The sequence below is a fragment of the Callorhinus ursinus genome, unplaced genomic scaffold (genome assembly GCF_003265705.2).
Source record: "Callorhinus ursinus isolate GAN/ISIS: 27379988/994484 unplaced genomic scaffold, GSC_fseal_2.0 scaffold12, whole genome shotgun sequence".
In the NCBI taxonomy this organism is placed as follows: Eukaryota; Metazoa; Chordata; class Mammalia; order Carnivora; family Otariidae; genus Callorhinus; species Callorhinus ursinus.
The window spans coordinates 63,888,749-63,903,145 of NW_027397074.1; the positions used below are offsets into that span (position 1 = coordinate 63,888,749).

Below are 14,397 nucleotides of genomic sequence, written 5' to 3' on the forward strand. Positions count from 1 at the left end.
TGACAATAGAGTAATGACAATAGAGTTAGAAGCAGGCAACCATGAGAAGAATTTAAAACATTTCGCAGTAGTTCAGGTCATACATGAACTCTGACACCAAAGTGGAAATGGAAAAGAGGAATCAAGACTAAATATGTGAACTTTTAGGGGGTGGAATCTGTTAAACCAGAAGACAGACTGGATAAGAGATCGGAGAAATAAAGGGCCATGGGGAGCCTGCCTGGAGGGACAGGGAAACTGAGCCTCTTAACTACAACTGGTGAAAACAAAGGGCAATTATACTAAAGGATGGTAAAAAGTAAAAATAGGGGAATATATATTTTGATATTTGTTTGTTTTTAGTAATCTAGAAATTTGCTTTTCAAATATTTTGCTTTCTAATAATACTGACCAAATGAGATAATCATGTATTTATAAAACCTTTGGTTATTTTCAAGGAATTGAGATGCCCACCCAAACTCAAAACTACCTGACTTCCCTTCTCTGGAATATATATGTATTATATTTTTGCAAATTTAGGATATAGAGACAAATATTAAAGAGTTGACACTGTCAGCAAGTTATCAGATGTTACTTTTTCTGGCATTTGGTTCTGTCTAGGTAGTGGTTTACTTATTTAAATACATAATTTGTGTCCCAATTTAATGTCTATAGAAAATATTTCTCTCTGAATCTTTTTGTGGTAATAGCTACTTACAATCTAACCAGTCTGGACTACAAGCAAAAGTGCCAAGAAGGATGAATTGCTTTGTCCCATGGCTACCATGAATCTTTTCCACTCAGGCAGGCACTGGGTAAATTCCTTGGGAGTGTCACTTTGGGGAGGTGGTGGCTCTGATCTGATGCTATCATCAAAATGGCGGCCAGTGAACATGTTCCTGGGTCACGTGGAGGCAACTGAGGAAGGCACAGCTTCCCTCCTGGCCAGACAAACACCCTAGACCAGTACAAAGACTGCATCTGTTGGTTGCTTCCTCAGAGCTCCCATAGGTTCCTTGGAACCTTTGTTTGACAAGCCAAAGCTCTTTCTCTTTCATCTGTAGAATTTGGGCAGTGAGAAGCCTCTCTTTTCTTTACATTTAGTCCTAGGGAGTGTGGGCATTCACTTCCTCTTGGAAGCAGTTACTGAGTATATAAGGCCCCTCTAGCTCTGAACAAAGATCTATCTTGATAAATTCCTTTCATCTAGACAGGTCTGCCTAGCTACTGTTAAATTCGCCCTTTGTCTTTTGATTCCTTCGTTCTTATAAAAATAAACAACAAATCACAAAGTGTTCCTGACATCTTAGTACTGTCATAAAATCTAGACAAGTGATTCTAAAGTTACCAGAGCAATCTTTACTTAGCTGCATACAATATATATAATATTAGTTTATTTAAAAAATATTAGCTGTGTTGTGATGGAAATAGGCTCAGGTTTGGAGTCATCAGCCTTGGGTTCTACAGACTGTTTTTAAGCTATGTGAAGCTGAGCAAGTCAATTAGCATCTTTGAACATTATCTAAGAGACAGGACTGTTTTGAGGACATGAGATATTTGTGGAAATATTTTGTTAACTGCCAAGAGACACACAAACTGATGTGTTGCTGATGCTGATGCTGCACAGGAACAGAAGGGATGTGATACACTCAGGACTCAGCATCGCCTACTAAATCCTGAGTAATCTGCCACACTGAAGAAATACTTTCCTCCGTAACCCTACTTTAAGTCTGTTCTTTGGCCACCCACTGACCATGCATTCCACATCAGGGCTTTTCACAGTTTTTTTTCTCTGCTAGCAATTCTCTGCATTCCCATTAGTGCTGACAACCATTTGTCCATCCTTCAAGTTTCAACATAAATATCAGTCCTTCAGATAAATCTTCCTGGCCACCCAGAGTGAGCTGGGTCTATCCAGCTAGACCCTCATAGTTCCTGTGTTTTATAGCATTTTTTAGAATTGTAATTTAACTATCATTTCCACAATTAATAGTATAATGTCAGTATTTACCATCATACTATAATTTCTGTAAGAGGAGGAGTGACTTCTGTTTGGTTACTGGGACCTAGTTCTTAGGTCTTTGGACAGTGCCTCTGATATAGACATTACTCAGTAAGTATTTGTTGAGTGAAGGACTTTCCTGTTTTGCCATATTCTGATGCATCTGGTTAGGAGAAACTTCTTCCTGATTTAATTAGATATTCTTTCTCTCATTGAGTGAATCAATTCCACCAGATATTTATTTTGGATCCTAGGTAACTCCCAAATGCTCCCACAGTACCCTGTACTTTCCTCCATTACAGATGCTATTAAATTTACTTGTGTGTTGTTAAAAAAAAAAAAATACTGATGTCCAGGCACTGCCTCAGACCAATTAAACTAGAATCTCTCAGTTGGAACCCAATATCATTTCTTGAAACATCTCCCTGGTGATTCTCTTATGAAGCCAGAGGTGAGAACCAATGACAATTATACTATATCCTTATCAACTACTGGCATGTCTTATCTCTGCCAGGAGGCTCAGGCCTTTGAAATAAGATTTATTCTCTGGATCTAGCATAGAACCGAATATTTTAGAGAGTACTCAAAAAATGTTTTTGAATGAATGGTTGGATGAATGTGTATCACTGGGGTAGAAGCAAGTACATATCAACACAAGACCACTCTTATGTCAGATATGGGTGGTAAGGAAATGCTGTAATAAAGACAATGACTTCTAAGTATTATACCAAGGCATTCTCTATTGAGTGAAAAAAAATCTACAGTAACCTATTGTTGACAAAATTCAAGATGTTGTTTTTTTTCCCTTCTTGGATAGTACAACAGTATTTAAGTCATATAGATTTATTTCCAAAAGTATTTAAAAGGTAAACATATGCCAGTGGGACAATGATAGTATTTTCTTTTTGACACTAAATGTAGAGAACAGGATACTGTTTGGAGGAGAAACAAAAAGGAATAAAGTTCAGTTTTTCCAAAACTCTATGGCTAAGAACTACACTGATTTTGTCAATGAAGCTTTATCCATAATTTTGCATACATCAGTAGTTTCTTCTTTTTTAACCTCTGAATAATATTTGATTTATGGATATACCATATACCACAATTTGTTTATCCAGCCATCAGTTGGTGGACATATAGATTGTTGCCAGTTTTTGGCTATTCTAAATAAAACTACTTGCATAATGCCTTTTGTGGACATATATTTTCAATTCTTTTGAGTAAATACTTAGAAATGGGATTGCTGAGTCATCTGGAAATTTTATAATAAAAAAGACTGCCATATTATTTTCCAATGTGGTTGAATCATTTTGTCTTCCTACCAGTGGAATGTGAGTTCCAGTTTTTCTACATCCTTGTCAACACTTGGTATTCTAAGTTCTTGAAATTTTAATCATTCTGGTTGGTGTGTAGTGGTATCTCAGTATGGCTTAAATTTGCATTTCTTTATTGAGTAATGATGTTGATTATCTTTCATGTGCTTATTAGCTATTCTAGCATATATTCTGTTTAAATCTTTGGTCTTTTTAAAAAAAATCAGAATGTTTGGTCTTCCTACTATTCCTATTATTATTATTATTATTATTATTATTATTATTGAGTTCTAAGTATTCTTTATATATTCTCAATATAAGTTCTTTATCAGATACATGTTTTCTTTCAAGTCACACTGTGATATAAATCTTTTGCTATCAGATATTAGAATATTGAATAGTACCACCTGTTGCCTGTCTGACCCAGCTTCAGGCTCCACACCTTGGTTTGTGTAGATTCACAGCACAAGGCTATGCAAACCAGATCCACTCAGCCTTTGCAGTCCTGCATGGCACTAACTTTCTGCTCTGGACATATTCTTTTCCACTGCTCCTAACAGATGCCATGCTCCTTCTTGTGTCAGTGTGTATGTCTGTATGCTATTCCTCCTACTGAATGAAATACCCTCCCTCTTCTCTCTTCCTTTTCGGAATCTACATATACTTAAGACTTCCTTTATGTACTTCATCCTGTTACAAATTTACAGTAGAATATATTGTGGTCATGTGCATAATGGTTTGGGAGTCAGACAAACTTGAACTCAAGTATGGATCCTGGCATTGCTAACTCTGACTATGGCTGAATTACATAACCACGTTAAGAGTCAATATCCTCATTCATAAATTAGGAATAATACGAGTGTGTTGTTTTCTCACAATGTAAGTGGGAATAATGAAAAGAGTTGTTGTGAGGATTAAATCAAAGAAGGCACACAGAGTACTTTGCATAGTACCTGGGATATGGTGAGCACTTAATGCACAGTAAATGTTGTTATAATGGTAGTGATTTATAATAATAATTTAAAATTATAAGAAAAAAATTTTAAACCTATTTAGCCCACACTGATCTCTGTTTTCTCTGGGTTTCTATTGCATCGAGAGTCATTTCCACACAGTTTGGCCTTCATTGTTTTCTTATTATTTCATATGTGCAGGTTTTGCCTCCGTGATTCCATTGTAGGCTCTAGAAGGCACCTAACACAAAACCAAATGCATAGTAGGGATGCTGTATAAACGTGCTGATTGGTTGATGGGTTTCACCTCCAGGCTGCTGAGATAAAACTCAATAATGCCGCTAAGCGGAACAATTCAGATCAAGAGTGGGACCTTTCTGAATCTTCCAAAATCAAATTAAGGGAAGATTTGTGCTGTAGCACTAGACACAATGCAGGAAGAGAACAATTAATGTTCTTGTTGGAATCGGAATGGAAGCCATTCCTTTTATTAAATGTCCCAGACCTGGGCTGCACAGCATGACATGTGCTGTTCTCCCTATAAATTTGAGATTAGGATCCTTGCAATATCTATTTTGCTTTTGTAACATTCATTTGTCTTCAGACTGAAACTTCCCTTTCTGAAACCACAGATTTGTTTGCTGTCAACACCTGTGATATGAAAACTCTTTCATTATTCTGACGACCATAATTAAGAACATTTACCACATCCCAATGCAGAGTGGAGAATGATCACAAAACATCCGGAAAACAATGAGGAATATAAGTGCAAAAAAAAAATCACTTCATTTATTTGTTCTTTGAACTTATTATAAATGCTCCCACTGTTTATCTTTTAGCATATATAATTCAACATGCATAAAATTTGGCTTTAAAGAGATGAATGGGAGCGCCTGGGTGGTTCAGTTGGTTAAGCAGCCGACTCTTGATTTCAGCTCAAGTCATGATCTCAGGGTCCTGGGATAGAGCCCCGGGCAGGCTCTGCCCTTGATGGGGGGAGTCTGCTTGAGGATTCTCTCTCTATCCCTTGCTTCTGCCCCTCCCCCACTTACTCTCTCTCTCAAATAAATAAGCAGTTCTGGAAAAGCGAATTATAGCAATAGTTGAAAAGAAGGAAGCAAATATCCCAAAGGATTTTCTGAGTGTTTTGGAGGGTGCTACTCTCCTTTTCAAGTAACCATATATTTAAATTCTCCATTCCCAATCACTACTACTTCCACCATCTACCATCTCCCGCTTGTTCTTCTGCCCTATCCTGCTAGACCCCCTTCTGTCTTCAACAACTCATTTATGTTTCTCATTTTAATCTCTCCATTCTTATCCTGGCGTCTCCAAATTCCATGGCAACCAAACACCCTACTCACAACATGTGTTCCTCAGTAGCGTTTGCGGAGCAATCATTTAGTAAGCATCTACTACGTGCCTGATGCTGTTCCAGACACACACATCACCACATTTCATCTCCCAATACAACTATCAAGTAGTCACACTCACTTTCTCCATATAGGGAGCTTGTTGTTGTTAGGCAATTTGTTTATCCAGCTTTTATTGATTTGCTGGTATCCTCCATACCCTGGTCACATAAAACTTGAAAGTAGTAGGGTTTTAAGAAAAATATCTTTGAATTGACAAAAGAAACTACTTGGAATTCTGTACTGCTTTTAATTTAAGGTATAATTTATCAATCATAAAAGTATAGCAGAGACATGAAGCATATTATTTATTCAATTTATAAATAATGTTTTATGCTTTATATAACTTTTTAAAAACTCCTTGCAATAACTCTGTGTTCCACAGATGGACGAGCCCCTGGGAACTAGGCAATACAATACATTTTATCTTATTAATTATTCCATGTTATCTATTTCATGTGTTTATGCTATACTCTCTAACCTAATTACTTAACTAATTAGGAAGCTTCTTGATTAAAAAAATGGTTAAGGAAATAGGGCTTGGAATAAAAATGTTGAATATTGGATTCAATACGTACTATCTGTATGACCTTGGGAAAGTTATTACTCGGTGCTTCTATTTCTTTTTTTTTTAATCAATATAATGGTGATAAGAGTACTTACTCCATAAGATTATTGCAAAACTTAAGAGCTAATGCATGTAAAGTGCCCAGTATATTACCCAGAACGTGGTAATCATTCCCTGCTAAGATTACTGCTATCATTATTATTATTATCATTGCTGAGTCTATAGTGGTTGCTCAATAAATACACTCAGTTGGAATTCAAAATGGTTCATCTTCCTCAAACTGAAGCCACTTCATGATAGTCATGATGACCCATGGGTAGATAGAATTTTTTTTATCCAATTGGTATACCTTTTAGAGTTAAAGGGATTCATTAATATTTACGCGGGACAGTAGGCATAAACTAAGTTTGCACTCTGGAAACTAGAGGTATGGTCATGGGAAATAATATCCTTAAAGAATGGTTTTCCAAAGCTCTGTTCAATAGCTCCATGTCTTCCTTTTCCAAATTGGTTTTAAAGATCTAACCACTTAGCAACTGACCAGAACTTAACATTGTCTGTAGTTTTATTATCCAGTATGAATTACAATGCCAAATTATTAACTCTAATATCAACAACTGTTAACTGTTTTTTATTCCTTGGTGTTTTTGTCATGGGTAGTTGTTCATACATGTTTATTTATAAGTGAAAACCTTACCCAAAATATCTAGAGTCAAAAAGTGAATTTGCTAACCAGTACTGGGAAGTCCGTCTTTCTGTCATTATTCATATATGATCATGGTATCTATCTATTGCCTGGAAACATAAATATATATATATATATATCTTATCTTTATAGTCCTTCTCTATATATTTTTTGGTCTTTCTGGCCTTTTTTAGATTAAATGTCTCCTTTATGGTAAATGCCAGATCCTGAAAAAAGGCATTGACATGTGATTTCCAGTTAGAATAAAAACAGGCTGGGTTGATACCAGAGTTCTGTTGGTTCTATGTCTTTATTCTAACCTAACCTCCTTTTCTCTCACCCTCATCCAGTTACTTTCTGGAGAAAACACACTGAGAGCTTACTAAATATTTGTCAACAGATACCGCTATGATGGCATTGGAAAAAATTTAGATTATAAGCAATAAAAAATATAATCCAACTCATACAGCCTTGTTTTCATAAAATCATTTTCATTCCTGTCACACTTAATGAATAGAGCAATGAATCCTCTGAGTCTCCACATACAATTTTCCTAAGGGGATATTCATTTATAATGCCAAAAGCAAAAGGAAAACAAGTGATTTTTTTCTCTTACAATAACCCACTTCAGAGAGTGCCAAAAGGCCATTTCATTTTAATTAGTAATTTGTAAATTTTGAAAGATGCCCTTCCTCTCCCAACATCTCCATTCTGTCCTGACTCCAAAGCTCACCACCATCAAAACAATAACTAAAAAAGAGAGCCAGTGAATAACAGCCTTTGTCTCAAACCCTGATTCTTATCCTTACTTTTACTGCTAAAGCATGGGGGAAAGGTAATTTTCCTTCCCATAACCAGCACTCTCTTGTGACTAGTTAAAGTTTTCTTTGGGGCAGAAGAGCATTTTGCAGGACCATTATAGGGAAATCAAAGATGGATGACTTGTACTTTCTTACGGTGCTCCATCAACACCCTCTCTTCTGTGGTCCATTGTGGCCAAATGCAGAGCATCCAAGGATAATGGCTGGTTTTAAGGCCACTCTGCACAAAGCCATCTTCACCATTAGAGATATAGCTCAAACTCACTGTACTCATGGTAGAATCTTAGCACTTGAATGCTTCAATGCTGTAATGATTTGTAAAGAATAGAACAACCAGGCAAGTGATAGTAAGACCAATTGACAAATTCAGGAAAAGTGAACACAAATAAACAACCCAAATAGTCCCCTGCATCCCCTAACTGAGCAATATAAGTTCTGTACTTTATGCACAATTTTTTATGAGAGTGGAAGACCTCATTCTTTACCTTTGTATAATCAACCCTTCATATAGATTATGGTATACAGTAAGGTCTAGATAGGTGCATAAAGACAAAAACTGAGATCTCACATCCCCAGAACAGCTCCGAAAGAAAATTCCATTCACATTTCCATCCTGCTTCTAACCATTTCCAGTTCATCTTCATGGCTGGAGCTAAAATGTTGCTTCCTCGGGGAAGTTTTCCTTAATCCCTCCCTATCCCCAAAAAGATTAGGAACTCCCGTTGTATGCTTCAAAATACCATGTATTTCCCTTGTTTGTAATTACTTGTGGAACCAGCTCAGGCATCTAAGATGTGTTTAGTTCAGGGACCCCAAACTACAGGTATGGCTCTTCCTTACTCATACCCACTGGGTTTTCTGGTTCTCTCCTTTGGACTTATGGGTGTCCCACTGTATAATGTGTGTTTGGGAGGTCAGGCTCTCTAACAAGAAGATTAACTATACACGAAAGGCGCAAGCAAAGGAAGGGCACATGGCAGGAGTAGAAGGAGAAAGAGACATTCAACTTCAATTCAATTATCTTGAAATTTGCCATCAAACCATCTCATATTTTAATATCTGCATGTATATTGTTTGAATCAATAAAAATATTTTGATTAGAATTATTAAAAAAGGGATGCACCCAAGTCTTGTTATTGTTTCAGGGTCCCACTGGCCAGGCTGTGGTGAGGTTCTAGTGCAGCATGCTGAGGAGGGAACTAACTGGTACAGGTCTAGATGTAGATGATGGACCATCTCTCCTGAGGAAGATGGGCAAGGACTCTGCCACCACAGGACTCCTGATCACTTGAGCATGCTTTTCATGGTGATTTTTCCCCTAAGTCCACTCACTCAGTTCTTATAGAATGTTCTTGACCAACTTCTCAGGAATCATCCCCAGGCCTTTACTGAGTCTCCTTCCCTTAGTGTGCCCTTTTCCCCCTCTGCCCTTTTCTCTTTCCTTCCTGTCGCATGTACTTGTCCTCTTTACCCTTACAACCACCCGTCTCCCCATGCCCTTGTTCATTTTCAACAGATCACCTAACGCAAGGACTCTTATATATTTAAGAAATCTTTTGGAAGAGGTTATTTGGCAGTATTTTTCTCAGTTAAATTTCTGCTGCTGATAAATAGGAATAAGAAGTGGAAAAAGCTTCTCGACCTTTCTGTGATTATTTTTTTCCTGATGCTGTTTACCACCTTGCACTCTGGTAAGTATGCTTCACTAGTGAGTTAAGTGAACAGTCTTTACCATATCATGTGCAAAACTCATTAATTTGAATTTGATTTGAGAAAAATTCCTTGAGTGCCTTCTTGCCCTCATCGAACTTAGAATCTGTAAGACAAACAATGAACAAGTGAAAAAAGCCTAATATATAATTGCAAATTGTGATAAGTGCTTTTGTAGCAGGTATGAATTATAGTCAAGTAAGCCTGAACTGTCAGATTAATCTGTTCTCTTCAAACAAATTTAAACCTACCTCTGAGTCCCCAACACATTGAGCTGGTGGGAAATTCAATCTCAGTCATTTTAGGGGCCACCTCCTCCTCCTTCAGTCTTCAGGCCAGCATGGTGGGGGTTGGATTGTTGAAGTGACTGAGCCCACATGGCCCTGAAAGGGCAGGCAGCCTGTTGCCGCATGCTACATTTGAACTCAGAACTCTTAGCTAAGGTAACGAGTCTAGTTCCAAGGGACCAACATTCCTAGAGACACAACAGGATCCTGCTCAGCAGAACTCTGAACCTTCTGTGAAATTCTGCCAGGAAACTGGAAAGGAACCACTGCCTGTGGATTCACACTCCTGTGTCCCTTCCCTGGGTTTGGAAATGTTTTCTTCCGACCTCGGGCCCTCAACCTCACAGGCATTAGCCTTTCTTCTCTCCCTTCTGGAGTACCCAGTACAATCTCCTCTTTAAAAATAGGCCTTCTGAGACCTGGGAGAGAAAAATAAAGAAAACAAAACACAATAGCTCTCAGTATTTTGATTCCTCTATACCAACAAAAAGAAAACACAAATTAGTATCTTGATGGACTCTCCCAATACAATATGCAAGAAACACATGGGGCTGCACTGAAAGGGGATAACAAGGTAGAGTTGATGATTTAAGAAGTCAGACAAGGCTACTGGGGGCTGCGAGAGGTGAAGAAGCCAGCTATAGGAAGAGCAGGGCTGAGGAGCACTCCTGGCAGGGACGCTACCATGTAAAAGGCCTGGAGGGAGACCAGAGCTCTGAGGGCTCTCAGACTGGAAGACCAGCTTGAAAGAAGCTTATTAGATGATGCAGAGTGTTACAAAATCAAGTTGGAAAGATAATAAGGAATCTTTCCAAATACCGATCACTTATTGTACCCATAAGTGTATTATCTCATACAACTCACAACTGGCCTTTATTAAGAACCTTCTGTGTAACTAGCACAAAGACATAATTCCTGCTCTCCAGATGTTCATATTCTGAGGAAGCAACACAGCAAATCAACTGTAACAACACGGTGTTGAAGGTGAATGACATAAGCACAAGGAGAACCAAAACATAGAAGAAAGACACCTAATCCAGACTAGGGAGACCAAGGAGGCTTTCTGGAGGTAGTGCATCTAGGGTGAGTCTTAAGGAATGTGCTGGGCAAAGAGGGAAAGGCACCCCATTCAGCGGAGTTCACATGTATGAAGGATCAAGGGATGAGAGTTCCTTGTTCCCTTAGGGGATGCTGGATATTTCTTTTTCTTTTTAAGATTTTTTTTATTTATTTGAGAAAGAGAGAGCGAGCACGAGTGGGGGGAGGGGCAAAGGGTAAGGTAGAGTGAGAAGCAGGCTCCCCGCTGAGCACAGAGCCCGACTCAACCCCACTCGCGCTCCATCCCAGGACCCCGAAATCATGATCTGAGCCGAAGTCAGACACTCAACCAACTGAGCCACCCAGGCGCCCCAGGAATGCTGTATATTTCTTACAAATTTCAGTAGTACTGTTCCTTAGGATTTGGTTAATTCATGGTTTGCTACAACATGGACTCTGGAGTCAGTCTGCCTTGGTTTTAGTCCTGGTGCTTCCATTTCTTAGTTGGGTGAGGATGACAGTTTCCTTAAACTCCTATGTCTCAGTTTCTTCAGCTGTAAAATGGGGATAATAATAGTGTCAACCCCCTAAGTTCATTGCTATGAGGATGAAATAAATGAGTAAATCCAAATAGAAACCTGGCACATGACTGTATCATACTATGTATCTTCTATCCTTAAAAAGTCACAAGTAGATACTAAAACATTTTTTTCATTCTTCTTTATTTCTTTTTAAACTATCATATTCCATTCTCATATTGTATCATACTGCCACAGTTGTTAAGTCACTCTCAGGGGGAAAATAAAATAGAATATTCTAGATTTCCCCTTTCTTTTAGGAAAGCAAGGAGATGTCCCCCCATAGATACTCCAGTGTATCCATTTTTACATCATTGTACAATTGGATTTAGAAGTCTATCCTAAACTTACTGTCCTAATCTAACATGAAACCAACTGTTTCAGAGATAATGTATATTTAGCACCTTTAACTACTAAGTGTCCAATTAATAAATTGTTATTGCTATTCAGCTGTTACTGCATCGCAAACCACCCAGAAACATATGAACTTAAAATAAGAGATACATGTATACAGGTCAGCTAAGGATTGGCTGGCTTAGACCAGACTTCACTGCTGTTTGAGCTCTTGTCTTCTCCATGTATGCCATCCTAGGGCCCAGGTTGAGGGGAGAGAAGCATCCTAAGGGAAGTACAGCAATAGCAGAAATGTAAGAGATCAACGCCAATGATGCAATCCAGTTTGCTAATATGCCTTTGGCCAAAGCAAGGCACACACTTAGCCCAAAGGGCAGGGAATCAAACCATGCTCTGATTCCCAAAGGGCAGGGAATTACAACCTGCCCACCTTGAGTCCCAAGCAAGTCATATGCCACGCCCAGCCTGCAAGTATTTTGAAGAGTAATTTAATCTACCATAATTACTGTGGTCGATAATAACCTAACATGTTACCTTCTCAGGAATGTTTACATTTCATAAGACTATTTCCCACAGAGAAATGATTGAATGGAATCTATAGCAATTAATTGCTATGGAATAAGGAACAGTTCCTTCTTATTCAATAATTGACTGACCACACCCTCAATCTATTTGTTTTATACATTTGGAGATGAGTACTTTGCTGCCTGTCTACCAGAAGGCCACACATTCATCGTCCTTATAAAATCATTATCATGGAACCACTGAGGTTGGAAAATCATTTCACTGATGGATCCTGACATAGGACTTGCCATTTCTCAGAAGTGACTTATTGTGTCAAGGCCGACAGAAACAGAGTACTGAAGTAACAGAATTAATTTGACTGTTTTTAGGAACAAGTAGAGAGCTGGATGATTTGGAAGCCTGTGCATAATCATTCTTCTCTGTAACTTCAAGCCAATCCTTCAGACTCATTTTACAGAAGAGAGAATGAAAGAATGGAGAGTTGTACCCATGAGTACTAATCATATTCTCCATGGAGGTAAGAATACTAATATACATTATAGCCTAATTCCTGATGAAGTCAATCCAGCCAAATGGCCTCATATTGGTGCCCTGATGACTCAGGAAGAAAGGCATCATGCATGCCAAAATCCAGGATGTGAGTAGCTTTCTGTGACTCTCTTCACAGATACACCAGAGAGAGCCGAAAGGTTGTCTAGAGTCTAACCAATTACCCCTCCCACACTGTGCTTGCCTTTATAAAAAACACCATCCAGGACCTAAAGTGAACAAAATTGCCAAAGATGTATCTGAGTTTTCACTGACAGGCCTTTGAGGGATTATTTATCACAGGGATGGAAATTAACTTGATTTTATAAGGTACTAAGCTGGAATCACTTTATGTTTCACCTCAGTAAAGATGCTGTTAATTTTCATTTATTCCTCAACCATGAGAATGAGGAGAAAAATCAACATCATGCTGTGTAGACTCTAATTATGTTCAAAGAAGTAACTTGCCTGCTTAAAAATCTCCCTGACTCCATATCCCCCTCACACCATTTTCCCCTACCAGTTCTATTCCAGAATGTTTAAAAAAAAACACAAAACAAGTTATTTTATACTGAGCAGACAAAGCCAAAGCCAAAAAAGGACATCCTTGTGATATCTGAGATTTAATAACTAGTTTGCAAGAGGACTAATTGATACTTTCTGTATGGGTCCATTGCTATATTTTGCTCTCTTTATCCTTTCCAGTTAGAAAATACACACTGGAGTTGTTATGTTAACCTGGAAACTACATTTAATAAAGTCAAGGTGATTTTATGACTACTCAATTTGTGTGTGTATTTGTGTGTGTGTGTGTTTAGTACAGGTATATGGGGCAGTGGTAGAGAGGTAGGGAGTCCAGCCAAGATGAAGCCAGAAATTACCTATCACCAAATGAAGAGGAAGCTGGTGAATTTTTCACTCAGGACACCATGAAGACATTGTGTGAGAAATCTGGGAAATTCGATGGCATAAGAGAATGGAGATGTAATAGGAAGGCACTATGAATTGAACTAAGATGTTTGTTCTGCCCTTAAATAGATGTTGTATCAGGATAAAGGGGCCTTAAAAGAACTCTTGGGGAGAGAGGCTCCTCTGGGAGGAGGCAGCTGGGAATAACAACATGGGGCTCAAGACCACACCTCTGCCCTGCTGAGGCTGTTAGGCTTCATACCTGCTTTAAGGCCTCAGATCACCAATTCTCCCTCTTATGAAGTAAATGCAACACCTGCTTCTCACGCTTGTCAGGAGTGTTCATTGCGACAATACACCAATGTACAGAACGTTTTATATTCTGTGACAAGTTGATCCAGCAGTCAGCCCTGTCAGCTCTACTTTCAAATTACTATATCCAGAATCTCAACACTTTCACCAATTCCATAGCCTTCATGCTGGCCCAAGCCACCTTCAACCCTGACTGGATTATTGCAAGTATTTCCTAACAGGGCTTCCTGCTTCCACCCTCATCGCCTGCCCCTACCCCCACAGTTTCCTTCAGTCTATTCTCTACAGAGTAGCGGGAGAGATCCCCGTAATGCATCAGTTGAATCATGTTACTCCTCCACCCAAAAACCCTCCACTGGTGTCCCATTTGCACTCAGAGTAAAAGCCAAAGTATTTTTTTAAGATTATTTATTTATTTACTTG

The 14,397-nt window shown here is 38.5% G+C and overlaps 1 protein-coding gene across 2 annotated transcripts in view; it reads right to left on the minus strand.

Moving 5' to 3' along the window:
• IQUB (IQ motif and ubiquitin domain containing) overlaps positions 1 to 14,397 on the minus strand; it is a 207,990-nt gene that overhangs the window by 28,022 nt on the left and 165,571 nt on the right. The window lies entirely within an intron of this gene.